The sequence below is a fragment of the Anomaloglossus baeobatrachus genome, chromosome 6 (genome assembly GCF_048569485.1).
Source record: "Anomaloglossus baeobatrachus isolate aAnoBae1 chromosome 6, aAnoBae1.hap1, whole genome shotgun sequence".
NCBI classification, from domain to species: Eukaryota; Metazoa; Chordata; class Amphibia; order Anura; family Aromobatidae; genus Anomaloglossus; species Anomaloglossus baeobatrachus.
Window position 1 is genome coordinate 231883839 of NC_134358.1, and position 14839 is coordinate 231898677.

A 14839-nucleotide genomic window follows, 5' to 3' on the forward strand; every position below is an offset into this window, starting at 1 on the left:
TCGTGTGGAGAGGTTCAACATGAAGTGGGGGTGATGAAAAGACTTCCATATGCTGTTATTTTGGGAAGAGACTTGCCCCTGTTCTGGACATTATGTGGGAGGCGACCTAGCCCTCCGAGGTGTATGATTGAACCAGGCCCTGAGCCGGACGATCCCGGCTCAGGGATACCTGCCGTAGGGGTCACCAGTATAGGGACAGAGTGTAACCCTGCCAGGTTCCCCCTAGAGGTAATGGCAGGAGAGGTTGAGCCACCCGAGGCAATCCCGGAGTTGAACGTGTCTCCAGATAATTTCGGAACAGCACAGCTCCGGGACCCCACATTGGCTCCTGGACGTGGAAATGTACAGGTAATTGATGGGGTACCCCAGCGGCCTGGTGCCAGGCTGGAAACTCCCTACATGGCTCTAAAGCGAGAGTTGCTCTATCGGGTTGATACAATCCGGGGGGAAATAGTGGAACAGTTGGTGGTCCCTCAGCCGTACCGCCGTCAGACCTTGGAATTGGCTCATAACCACCTAATGAGTGGGCACCTAGGTGAAGAGAAAACGCGGGAACGCATGTTTCAGCGGTTTTACTGGCCAGGGGTCGGCGCAGAAATTAAGAGGTTCTGTGAGTCCTGCCCAGTTTGTCAGTTGACCGCACCAACGCACCGTTTCCGTAGTCCTCTGATACCTTTACCCATTATAGAGGTGCCTTTTGAGCGGATTGCTATGGATCTGATCGGACCCATTGTAAAATCAGCCCGTGGTCACCAGCACATCCTGGTAGTGATGGATTACGCGACACGTTATCCGGAGGCCATTCCACTACGTCACACCTCGGCGAGGCTTATTGCTCGGGAGTTGTTTGCTATGTTCTGTCGCGTGGGGTTACCCAAAGAAATCCTGACCGATCAGGGCACTCCCTTTATGTCTAAAATTACAAAGGAACTGTGCAAATTCCTCCAGATCAAGCAGCTACGCACGTCAGTGTACCATCCCCAGACTGATGGTCTAGTGGAACGTTTTAATAAAACTCTGAAGGCTATGTTGAAAAAGGTGGTCTCCAAAGAGGGGAAAGATTGTGACATGTTATTGCCCTATTTAATGTTCGCTATCCGCGAGGTCCCACAATCTTCCACCGGGTTCTCGCCATTTGAGTTACTGTATGGCAGACATCCGCGGGGACTGCTGGATATAGTTAAGGAAACTTGGGAACAGGAGCCCACCCCTCACAAAAGCACAGTGGAATACGTTATGGGTATGCAGGATCGTATCACGGCACTAATGCCCATTGTTAAAGAGCATTTGCTGGATGCTCAGGCAGCCCAAAGTACTCAGTATAATAGAAAGGCCTCCATCAGGTCTTTTAAACCGGGAGATCGTGTCTTAGTCCTAATACCTACTGCAGAAAGTAAGTTCTTAGCCAAATGGCAAGGTCCCTATGAGATCCGGGAGAAAGTGGGGGAAGTAAACTATAAGGTGTATCAGCCAGGTAGAAGAAAACCAGACCAAACCTACCATGTAAACCTACTGAAGGCGTGGAAAGACAGGGAATGTATGGTGGCTGACGTAACGTTGGACCTAACCTTTTCAGGTGCCTTGACAACAACAAAGGAGGAGTCCCCTGATGATGAATTGGGAGTGAGGATAGGGGATTCTCTCTCAAAACAGCAGAGACGGGAGTCTCGGAGGTTAGTACAGCGGAATACGAATGTGTTCTCAAGCCTACCCGGCCGAACAACCGTAATCCACCATGATATTGTCACCGAGCCTCAAGTAAGGGTACGCCTGAGGCCATACCGGGTACCAGAGGCTCGTAGGCAAGCCATTGCGGAGGAGGTAAAAAAGATGCTCCAACTAGGGGTTATTGAAAAATCCACGAGCGAATGGGCCAGTCCCATTGTGCTGATCACGAAACCAGACGGTTCTTTATGATTCTGTTATGACTTCCGAAAGTTAAATGAGGTTTCGAAATTTGATATGTATCCCATGCCCAGGGTCGACGAGCTGATAGAGAGACTGGGACGGGCCCAGTACTTCACGACTCTCGATCTCACTAAAGGTTACTGGCAGGTGCCGATGACAGAGGCGGCAAAAGAAAAGACCGCTTTTGTCACGCCAGGGGGGTCTATCACTATGTCGTCTTGCCATTTGGTTTACATGGGGCTCCGGCCACGTTTCAGAGATTAATGGACATAGTGTTAGAACCCCATCAACCATATGCCTCCGCATATTTGGATGACATCATCATCTATAGCAGTGACTGGAGCACCCACTTATCTCAGGTACAAGCGGTAGTGGATTCGCTCAGAGCTGCTGGTCTGACGGCGAATCCAAGCAAATGTGCTATGGGTCTCAAAGAAGCCCGTTACTTGGGGTATGTGATAGGCCAAGGGGTTATCAAGCCACAAGTAAACAAAATCGAAGCCATTCAAAACTGGCCTCGTCCCCTTACCACGAAACAGGTAAGAGCCTTTCTGGGTATAATGGGGTATTACCGACGATTCATACCCAATTTTGCTGGACGGTCGGCGCCTTTGTCCGATCTTTTAAAAGGGAAGAAGTCGGTCATGGTCCACTGGAATACACAAGCAGAGGAAGCCTTTCAGGTGCTAAAGGTAGTCGTATGTGGTCAGCCTGTCCTTGTCAACCCTGACTTTCAAAAGGAGTTTATAGTACAGGCAGATGCCTCTGAGGTGGGTCTGGGTGCAGTTCTGTCAAAGGAGGTAGATGGAGAAGAGCACCCGGTCACCTATTTGAGTAGTAAACTCACCCCGGTAGAGAATAACTATAGCATAGTGGAGAAGGAGTGCCTGGGCATAAAATGGGCTCTGGAATCCCTACGCTACTACCTGCTGGGGCGACACTTTCGCCTGGTGACGGACCACTCCCCTTTGGTCTGGATGAGGAATGCTAAGGAGAGAAATGCTAGAGTCACCAGGTGGTTTCTCTCCTTGCAGAACTTTCACTTTTCTGTGGAACACCGGGCTGGTAGGTTGCAGGGCAATGCGGATGCCCTCTCCAGGGCCCCCTGTATGTTGGCGAATGTTCAACCCCGCCCGTTTGAACTGAGGGGGGGGATATGTGAGGCAGTGACAGGGGTAATATTTGAAGACCGCTATGTGTCCCCCAGAATGTGTCTGGAAACCCTCTGAGTTTGCTATAGCTATTACTGGGAGTATAGCACAAAGGGTAACAGGGAGACAGATCCCTCCTCCCAGTCCAGGTTTTGTAGCAATCCTCATGTCCGGCATTTTCGTTTAAATCATGCAGAGCACAGCAGGGTGTGTCTCAGTTGAGAGCCAGGCTTGGTGAAGCTAACACATGCTGTGTGAGCTGGGCTGGCTCTGTGTGGAGTGAACACAGGCCAAGAGTGTGAGCCTAGGAGAACCTTACACAGATCCCTGCGGTTAACGGGGTCCTAAGGTAACAAGACTTTTTGATGCAAAGAATTTGTCTATATGCACCGGCTGTGATCCGGAAGAGACTTTGACAGTGGGAAATTGGATCTATTTATGCTGCAACAATAAATAGACTGTTGGTGTGAACACGCTGCTGCCTCACTGCCTCACGTTTTTGCCCAAGCAACGCTGCTACCTCACAGCTCACATAGCGTGTTAGTACTCACACAGGGGCGTAATAACATGCTAACATGCTATGTGAGCCAACTAGCCAAGGGAAGTAACGTCATTGGGACTAGTCCCTGGCCTCATTAGCATAAGATATAGGCTCTTTAGGCTATGTTCGCACTTTGCTCTTCTTCATGCTTTTCAGCAGCGTTTTGAGCTGCAGCGTTTTAATGCAAAATTGCATGCATTTTGATTTCCTGGCAAAGTCTATGGAAAATAGGGCTTTCTTGTGCGCACAATGTATTTACAAATGCTGCATTTTAGTTGCTGAAAATATGTCAAAATCCCTGTGTCGCGGGCGGAGGAGGGGACGCTGCGCTCTCCCACTGCTCGGGTCCGGCCGCTGCTGCTGCGGCTGCTGCTGCTCGGTGGTGGCTCGAGCGGTGGGCCGGATCCCGGGGACTCGAGCGGCGCTCCTCGCCCGTGAGTGAAAAGGGTGCGGATTGGATTGTGGGGGATTTGGTTATTGTCCGTGACGCCACCCACGGTTGTGGTGATATTGGTGACACCACCGCTGCTCTGGACGGGGATCCCGGGAGCGATGACTGGGAGCAGCCTGGATGTTAGTTCTCCCCTCCGTGGGTAGGGGTTGGTTGTCCCGGGGCCCGGTGATGTGGTAGGGATGGATGGCAGGCGGGTTACGGGGCCTGGAGAGGTGCAGGGTCGCGGGGGCAGTGCGGTGCCGCACGGCACGGTGGTACTCACTCAGCCAATGATGAGGACACAGTTCTCGGTAAAACACTCGGCTGGATGGACGGGTCCCACAGACGGCTGCGGTGTTGTATCTCCCGGCAGGTTGATGGTGACTGCCTTTCCCTGCACCTATGTAGTGTAACGGTTCCAATGGGTTCCCACCGGTAACCCGCTCCCCAGCTTGGATAGGTGCTGAAGGAGCCCTTTTTGCCCGCAGGCTCTGGCCCTGGGAACTTTAGCCTTGGCGGTGACTGTGTTTCCCTCTCTCGGTTGGACAGTTGCCTTCTGTCGGGACGTGGCTGCTGGGAAACCCAGGAGGTTCCCTTCGCTAACGGATTTGGCAAATTCACGGTGACTCCTAGCCTTGCCGGGGTCCGTAAGCCCCTGCCGGATGGTGCTGGCTTCTCTTTGCGTACCGGTCCGGTACCGCCGGGCCACCGCCCGTCCACGGTCCTTACGGCAAGCTCCAATAGGCCACTCCTGCAGACGGTCACCACCGTCTGCCAACCTTGCTGATCTGTCCGGGCCACACACCCGGACCAACTTCAGTCTGCTCCTTTACCACTTTCCTTCCTTCCACTTTCCACTCTCAAACTGATCTGTCTGCTTTTCCCGCCTCCAGGACTGTGAACTCCTTGGTGGGCGGGGCCAACCACCTGGCCCACCCCCCTGGTGTGAACATCAGCCCCTGGAGGAAGGCAACAAGGGTTTGTGTCTGACTTCGGTGTGCCTGACCGGGAGTGCGGGGTGTGTAGGTGTTGTTCTTGTGACGTCCTGGCTTGTTTGAAGAAGCAACATGTCAATTGTTTTTGCCATTTTGGCAGCATTTTAATAAGATTGAAGTCAATGCGAAATGTCTAAACGCATATTTTTCAAGAAAGAATGCGTTTCACTGTCTTTTTACTAGCGATCTGCATGTGTTTTTGACATAATAAACACAGGACTTTCGGTCTCTCTCTGTCGGTCGTTCTGTCGGTCGGTCTCTGTCTCTGTTTCTGTTTCTGTCTCTATCTCTTTCTCTGTCCATGTCAGTCTCTCCCACCCCCTCTCTCATACTCACAGATCCACGATCACCAGCGCGGTGCAGCACGGCGTTCACACTGTGGCGGCTTCTCGTTTTTTGAAAATGCTGGCCGCTCATTAATCCATCACGTATTCCCTGCTTCCTCCACCCACCGGCGCCTATGATTGGTTGCAGTCAGACACTCCCCCACGCTGAGTGACAGCTGTCTCACTGCAACCAATCACAGCCGCCGGTGGGCGTGTCTATATCAAGCAGGTAAAAAAAAAAAATAATTAAAAAAAAAACCGACGTGCGGTCCCCCCCAATTTGGATACCAGCCAGGGTAAAGCCACACGACTGAAGGCTGGTATTCTCAGGATGGGAAGCTCCACGTTATGGGGAGCCCCCCAGCCTAATAATATTAGCCAGCAGCCGCCAGGAATTGCCACATCCATTAGATGCGACAGTCCCGGGACTCTAGCCATATCATCCCAAATTGCCCTGGTACGGTGGCAAACGGGGTAATAAAGAGTTAATGGCAGCAACCCATAGTTGCCACTAAGTCCTAGGTTAATCATGGCTAGCGTCTCCCCGAGATACCTTCCATGATTAACCTGTAAGTTAAAGAAAATAAACACACACATCCAAAAAATCCTTTATTTGTAATGAAAGACAACCCCCCCCCCTCTTTCACCACTTTATTAATCGCTCAAAAACACCTCCAGGTCCGACGTAATCCACGCAAGGTCCCACACGACGCTTCTAGCTCTGCTACATCGGAAGCTGACAGGAGCGGCAGTAGAACACCGCCGCTCCTGTGAGCTTCATGCAGCAACTGACATGAGTCGCGCGATCAGCTGTACTGTCACTGAGGTTACCCGCGGCCACCGCTCTCAGGTGGAGGACTGCAACTGTGGCCACGGGTCACCTGAGTGACGGCACCGCTGATCGTGCTGCTCACTGCAGTCACTCAGGGGATTTGGGATCACAGATGAGTCCTTCACGCGTGACTGCAAATTAGGCTGCCACACAGAGAGAACCGCGCGATGTCAGTGAAATCGGGTGAAGCTCTGATGCCACTGCTGCACACTCCTGTGTCCTGGCACTGACCTCGGAGGTTCATCTGAGTTCATGACAGCACACAGAGACAGAGCCGCGGGATGACAATGAAGTCGGGTGCAGTTCATCCGAGTTCATTCTCATCGCCCGGCTTTGTCTGTGTCTGCTGTCAGCGGACATGTAGCAGAGCTGAATTGCCGGGGGAACGCACTGACAAAAATGCATCCAAAACGCATGTAAAATGCATGCAAAATGCATCCAAAATACATGCGTTTTGAACACGCAGCGTCACGTCTGCCAGAAGGTGCATTCTTTTCCGCACTGGTCAGGACGCAACGTGCGCACATAGCCTTAAAAATACTTTTTCTAATTATCTCTTTATCTATGCTGGTGTATAAAGGGACGGTTAGGCAGGGATTAGCAATATGCACCCAGGACTGCTCCTGGCTCTGAGTGCATATTGCACCTGACAGGTTCACTTTAAAAGGAACCTGTCACCAGATTTGGTGACTATAAGCTGTAGCCACCACCAGTGGGCTCTTATATAGAGCATTCTAACATGCTGTATATAAGAGCCCAGGCCGCTGTGTAGAAAGTAAAAATCACTTTATAGTATTCACCTAAGGGGCGGTGTGGTGCAGACTGGTCGGATGGGTGACAGGTTCCCTTTAATCTCTGTTGGACGGGCTGCCCAACTGGTTCTTCTCTACTGGATCCTGGCTGCCCAACCGCTTCGGCTCTGCTGCGTCCTAGCTGCCCAACTGCTTCAACTCTGCTGCATCCTGGCTGCCCAACCGCTTTGGCTCTGCTGCATCCTGGCTGCCAAACTGCTTCGGCTCTGCTGCGTCCTGGCTGCCCAACCGCTTCGGCTCTGCTGCATCCTGGCTGCCCAACCGCATCGGCTCTGCTGCATCCTGGCTGCCCAACCGCTTCGGCTCTGCTGCGTCCTGGCTGCCCAACCGCTTCGGCTCTGCTGCGTCCTGGCTGCCCAACCGCTTCGGCTCTGCTGCATCCTGGCTGCCCAACCGCTTCGACTCTGCTGTGTCCTGGCTGCCCAACTGCTTCGGCTCTGCTGCGTCCTGGCTGCCCAACAGCTTCGGCTCTGCTACTCCCGGATGCCCAACCGCTTTGGCTCTGCAGCATCCTGGCTGCCCAACTGCTTCGGCTCTGCTGCATCCTGGCTGCCCAACCGCTTCCGCTCTGCTGCATCCTGGCTGTCCAACCGGTTGAGTTCTGCTGCGTCCAGGCTGCCCAACCGTTTAGCTCTGCTGGATCCTGGCTGCCAAACCAGTTCCACTCTGCTAGATCCTGGCTACCCAGCCAGTTCCATTCTGCTCCATCCTGGCTGCCCAACCACTTCCACTCTGAACCATACTGGCTGTCCAACCAGTTCAGCTCTGCTGGGTCCTGTCTGTCCAATCAGTTCAGCTCTGCTGAGTCCTGGCTGTCCAATCAGTTCAGCTCTCCTTCATGCTGGCTCACCAACAAGTCCAGCTCTCCTGGGTCCTGGATCTGCCTTATTAAAGTCAAAGCCACTTCACAGGTTATGCTAAAATCCTAATTTTTTAGGGCTTCACACAGAAGGCCCCGACGGAGCAATTGATGTTTGGCGAAAACACAATGTGAACATAGCCTTAAAGTGACAGGTATTATCTCCCCAATAATAGTACAAATAATAATGCGATGTTGGTTAATTGGGGTTATCTCTCCAGGACTTTTGGATTTTTTTTCCTTAAGGGGCTAAGAATTCATAGACATGTAGTTGTTATCTTACCTGCCTGTTCTGCGCAGCGCTGATGTGTGCCGACTCCTGGTGGTGATTCTGCAGCTTCATTTGACCTCACTGTGGAGAGGTGATGGTAACACTTCCCATGACTACAGCAGAACAATAAGTCTTCTCTAATTGCTTCTATTAACCCCTTCACCCCGGGAAATTTTTCATTTTTTCCTCTCCTTCTTCCAAGAGCTGTAACTTCTATTTTTCTGTGAATTTTGCCATATGGGGGCTTGTTTTTTTGCGGGACGAGTTGTTCTTTTGCATGAAACCATTAGTTTTACCATATAGTCTACTGGAAAACGGGAAAAAAAATCCAAGTGTGGTGAAATTGAAAAAAAAGTGCAATTGCACAATTGTTTTTGGGATGTTTTATTCACCGTGTTAAATATATGGTGAGGCTGACAGGTCAGTAGGACTCCTCAGGTCCATAGATAACAAACATGTATATTTTTACTTTTATCTAAGGGGTTAAAAAAAATTCAGAAGTTTGTCCCTCAAAAAATTATGCTTTTTGCACTATTTTCCAAGACCCATAGCGTCCTCATTTTTCAGGATCAGGGGCTCAGTGATGGCTTATTTTTTGCATCTTGAGATAGGGTTTTTAGGGATACAATTTTTGCGCAGATGCTAAGTTTTGATCGCCTGTTACTGCATTTTAAATAATTTTTGCGGCAACCAAAAACCGTAATTTTGGAGTTTGGAAATTTTTTTACGCCACACCGCGTACCAATCAGATTTTTTGATTTTATATTTTGATTGGGCGTATCTAAACATGGCGATACCAAACATGTGTATATTTTTTATTTTTTAAACAGTTTTATTTTCAGTGGGGCAAATGGGTGTGATTTGAACTTTTAGGTTTTTTAATTCTTTCATATTTTTAAAAACTTTTTTTATTTGTTTTACTAGTCCCCCTAGGGAACTATAAGGATCAGAAGTCTAATCATTTGTTTTTTTCTGTTGATCTAGGCTGCACAGCTCTGATCAGCAGAAATGCTTCTTTACTGTCAGTGCCGATGCTCTGTCAGGTCTCACAGGAAATACATCATGGTAGCAACAGGAGTCATCACATGACTCTGAGATACCATGGCAACCATCATCTCCCAGTGGTTGTGTCACAGGGCTCCGATAGCAGCGGGTAATAGCGTTGCCATTTAAATCAAGTTGTCACATTACAGCATAATCTAAGTGAAAAGCAGGCGCAGGTGGATCGCGGATCCACCTGCGCCTGTTAGCCCCACATTTCTGTTGTTCAAATCAGAAGATGTGTGGGGGTCACCACCGATTCACCGCAGCAGCCGGCGGTAATTACACCGACATTACCAAGGACAAACTGGGGTCGTAAAGGGGTTAACCAAAAGTACAATGTTATTAAAGATAATTTATCTAATAGAGTAGACCCTATATGTAATGTGCAGCTTTGACATATTGTAGATTAAGGTGTCAGATCTGCTTTAGAATAGAATTTTGTAGTTTTAAAATATTCTAATTTAAAATAAATACTACCAAGTTTGCATTAATATTTTATATTTATAAAACAATGTGATCGGCAGTGCTGAATGGGTGTGGATGGGGAGTGGTTATAGGTGTGGCTAGTTGTGAAATGGGTGTGGTTATGGGTGTGGCCTAAAATCGCCATGGAGCGTCTCACAGTTTGTCCCTCTTTCCTTTCTTTGAAAGTTGGGAGGTATGCATAGTGAGTGGCGGCTGTCACCATGCCCCGTTGCAGCAGTCAGTGCTTGGTTGTGGTTACAGCCATCACTCACAATTTCCTGAGCAGTGACTGCAGCCGCTTCTCTTTGAAGCCCAAGGCTGCCTGGAAGAATAAAGTTAATTTCCTTCCTACAGCGGGGTCCTCAATGTGGCAGCCACATAGCTTCATAAAGCTGCTAACTTCCAGATCACCCCAATATGTGCAGGTTAATAGCGTTTTGTGACTAAATGATATTCTCAGGTTGTTGCTTAAGCAGTTAGAAGCAGTGCCATTTCCTTATTTCTTGGCTCCTCTTTGAGTGACAGATATGGTGAAGAGTAAAACTATAGATGAACCAAAGTGCTCAGCACAACTTTTGCTGTAACTTATTCAGCTACCAATGGTTTCTTCTACCTCTACACTACTATCACTATACTTGCACATAAAAATAACAAGGCATTTCAACAGGCACACTGCTCAGCAGAGAGCCTGATTGGACCTGCAGCTGGTAAAGTTGCAAAAGAAGGAGAGGGAGGGAGGTGAGCAGATATCTGCTGTACAGAAACCAATTCCCTGCAGAGAGTTGATTGGGATCTTAAGCTCTTTCTGGAATTGTCATGATGTGACTGCAGGATTGCGAGAGACAGGGACTCCTATACTGTCCCTGCACTAGGGGATCCTAGGTTATCCCTAACTTCCAGATTACCTCTGAAGGTCTAGATGCCAGTGTCCCATACCTTACTGTTCTGTCCAGAACTAATCAGTCCTCCCCCAGGGAACGAATAGGCAGGAGTGAGATGGTAAGGCCGGAGTCACACTTGTGAGAAACTCGCGAAAGTCTCGCATTGCATCACCTGGCACGGTTGCACACTCTCCGGACAGGAGCACCTCAGCTGCATAGAAATACATGCAGCTGACCCGCTCCTGTCCGCAGAGTGGGCAGCCATGTCAGGTGATTAAATGCGAGACTCACGCTAGTCTCTCGCAAGTGTGACTCCGGCCTTAGACAGATAAAGACAGACAGGGATAACAGGGATTTACATACGTCACTCATGTAAATCCATGGTATCATGCCCACAGGGGCGTGATACCACGGAAAGCATGCAAACGCCCACAGGGACGACACCAAGGGGGCTAGAGCCTTTGCTTATTTACATAGGGAACATGTAAGTTCTAAAACTTTATTTATACATTCAGATTACACACTATTACAACACAGGGATGGGTAGGAAGGGGTTACTAGCTCACACATCACCCTGCTTCTAGGTTAGAATGCATATGGGACCTGACAGGTTTCCTTTAAGTTGTTATTGGTTTAATTATATATCTTTGGATAATTTAATCATGTTTACTAGTGCAATAGAACAGCAAAGAGCACTTTATATGTATATATTTATATATCTATTTATGCATCAATTGTGATCCAATCCTTTGATCTATTTATTATTAATTTTTATATCCAGTGCGTTCTTGTATAGTGCAATTGTAATTGTGTCACTGTCACTTTAACCTATTTATTTTTTTCTGGCCTATCCCCAGTTGTTGTATTGCGGAACTCTCTACTTGTACTTTTAAGCATACAATTTTTTAATACTATGAATTTTAAATGAAAATTAATATTTTTAAAAATTATTCTGATTTCTTTAGCTTTCTTTGGTATGAATACCATATCCTGACCATTGTGTATAATATATTAGAGTACCAGAATCTGTAGTCTCCACAGATCCTGATGCTGCCATGACAGTCGGTGATGTTTGTGACAGGAATTTAGCTGCTGTGCATACTTAGCTTGAATCTTGAGACTGGGCTCCATGGAAATGAGTTTTGCACCATAAAAGACAAAAGCTTTCATTGTAGGATAATGACAGCAAGTAGAAAAAGCAAGTCAATTGCAAACTTGCTTATGTTCATGTTGCCTTTTTTGAGAAATTGGAAAACTTGAGAATACCCATATAATTATTACTAGTACACAGAGCTTTAAAGGAGTGTCCACAATTAGTTTTTTTTCTGAGCTATGCCTAGTATTAGTATTGCAGTTTATCCCGTTTCAGTTCTATTTTATGAACTCATATAAGACCAAAAGGAAGAGAAAACTCAATGATTATTAAAGAAAACATTTACTAAAGTAACTCTAGAAAACTATTTTAAATCTTGGATAACAAAAATCAGTCATATTTCCAGATCCCCTTTTTCTTCTTGGTTTAAGTTAGAGGGATGTTCTGCACTTCTATCCACTAATATAGATTACAAAGCATTTCCCATACAAGACTAATGAAGACAACTGGCAGGGTGGTGAAGAGATATGACTGGGGGTGGACTGGTGACTCTGGAGAGAATTAGGAGGTGAAAGTTTACTACAAAGTATGATGATATTATAGTTGATGGCTAAGTTTACGCTTTTTGCCTTTTGACAACATAAAAAAACTAAATATTTCTGTTCCAGACCACCCAGTAGGGTCCAGCTCTGGAAATATTAACGTTGCACTCAAAATTACTCAATCCCCATTACAATTTAGTTTTATTAGCAAAATTTACAAAACTTCTATTGTATACAAATTGCAATAAACCAATCAAACATGAATTATATAATTATATAAGTGACTTCTCCAAGTTCAACACAAAATGCCACTTTTACTGACTACTGGAGCCTCTTAATTATAAACCCCTTTATGATAAACATTGTTAGTGCTTAATGGAGCAACCTATGCATGATATGACCAGGTGCAAATGTGGTGTATATCCAAAATTTTGCAGTGTAACTGAGGAATATTAACCCATTTCTAATGGGTAGTGACCCCCCCGATCACTAATATTTTGAGGGTTGAGTGCTGCAACTACCTTTTTCAAATCCTACTGAACAGTCCAGAATTTTCCAAGATGTCTGAAACCAAGCCTTGCTGAACTCTGAGGTATGCTTGGGACCATTGTCCTGCTGGATGGTCCAATAATGCTTGTAGGTCCTCACAGAAAGCATTACATGTTCTGTTATGATTTCCTGATACTTGATTGAATCCACCCTGTCCTCCACATGGTGCAGGTTTTCAGGGCATCACCAGTAGTGTTGAGCCACCCCCCTAGTGTTCGAGTTCGGTTCGGTTCGTCAAACGGCGGCTTAGTTTGGCGAACGTTCAACGAACGTTCGACGAACACCTTTGAACCCCATTGAAAACATTAGCAGGCAAACACAAACACATAAAAACACATTATACATATACACATACAGTTAATAAACATTGCCATTAAACTTACAGGTCCCCGCAACGCGTCCTGCACTCTGTCTCCTAACGCTTTTCCTTCCGATATTCGCTGCGCCCTCCCGGTAACCAGCACTGATGATAGGACCTTCCGTGACATCGTCATAGCATGTGACCAGTCACGTGTCTATTATCTCATTGGCTACAGACTGGTCACAGGGCTAGACGTCATGCTAGGTCCTGTCAGTGCATCTCTCCGGTATGCGGTGCTCGTTCCAGCATCTCCGTGTACCGGCGGGATGCTCTGGCACATGGGCGGCTTCCCCGTTCCTGCATGTCGGCGCTTTTTACAGAGTCAGCCCACATGCAGGGACTGGCTGCTACAGCCGGTAAATTGCAGCATCAGGAATCACGTGATCGGAGCACCGTTGCTATAGTAACCCGCCTGTCAGATTACTTTAGCAACGGTGGCAGTGGTGACATCATCGCTTACAGCCCGCAGCCTCTGCTCACTCACTGAGTGATTAGACTGCACGAGAGCAGCAGCCTCTTCCTCCCATGCAATGCTGTCTGATGTAGCAGAGCTGCATGGGTTGAAGGAGAAAGAAGACAGAAGACCAGGATCGTGGAGGGCTGAGAGGGAGTAATAAACATGGAGTCTCTAAGTGTGTCTGTGTATTTATTTCTATTAAAGTATTTTCTCACTGTGTGGTGTCTTTTTTTTAACCCTTTATTGGAGATTCTTAATGGCCAGGTCAAACTTGCCTGACATTAAGAATCTCTGGCTTAATACTAGCTAGTAAAACAAAGCTAGTATTAAACCATTATTACCCAGCGAGCCACCCGTCACCAGGGCAGCTGGACTAGTTGGATACAGCGCCAGATGATGGCGCTTCTATGAAAGCGCCATTTTCTGGGGCGGCTGTGGACTGGAATTCGCAGCAGAGGGGCGCAGAAAGCTCGGGCCATCCTGTGCTGCGGATTCCAATCCCCAGCTGCCTAGTTGTACTTGGCTGGACACAAAAATGGGGCGAAGCCCATATCGTTTTTTTTTAATTATTTCATGAAATTCATGAAATAAAAAAGGGCTTCCCTTTTTTTTTTAGTTCCCAGCCGGGTACAAATAGGCAGCTGGGGGTTGGAGGCAGCCGTACCTGCCTGCTGTACCTGGCTAGCTACAAAAATATGGCAAAGCCAATTGGATCCAATTGGATCCAATCCGGATCCAATATCATCTGATCGGTTTGCCGAAAGGCAAAGCGATCAGTTGATGTGTCAGGTTCAAGGGCCTGAATCACATGACACAGCAGCTGATTGTATAAACGGCTTTTATACAATCAGCTGATGCTTCATTGCAAAAAAAAAAAGAAAAACAAACTACACACTTCTGTGCAGACTCCTGTCCGACAGCAACAGCTGATAGTTTAGCCGGCCGGGCGGTAAAAAGCCGGCCTCACCGCTCGACTTATAGTGTCAGCTGATGCCATCTGGTGACCGCATCAGCTGATCATCGCCTGGTCTGAGAGAGAGAAAAGAGAGAGAAAAGAGAAGAGAGAGAAGAGCGGAGAGAGAGGGAAAGAGAGAAAAAGAGAAACTGAGAAACAGAGAGAGAGATAAAAAGAGAGAAAAAGAGAGAGAGAAAAAAAGAGAGAGAGAGAAAGAGAGAAAAAGAGAGAGAGGGAAAAAGAGAGAATAAGAGAGAGAGTAAAAGAGAGAAAAAGAGAGAGAGAGAAAAAAGAGAAAAAGAGAGAGGGAGAAAAAGAGAGGGAGAAAAAGAGAGAAAGACAGAAAAAGAGAGAGAGAAAAATA

The 14839-nt window shown here is 47.5% G+C and overlaps 1 protein-coding gene across 2 annotated transcripts in view; it reads left to right on the forward strand.

Moving 5' to 3' along the window:
* Positions 1-14839, forward strand: part of RNF182 (ring finger protein 182) — a 129961-nt gene that overhangs the window by 40965 nt on the left and 74157 nt on the right. The window lies entirely within an intron of this gene.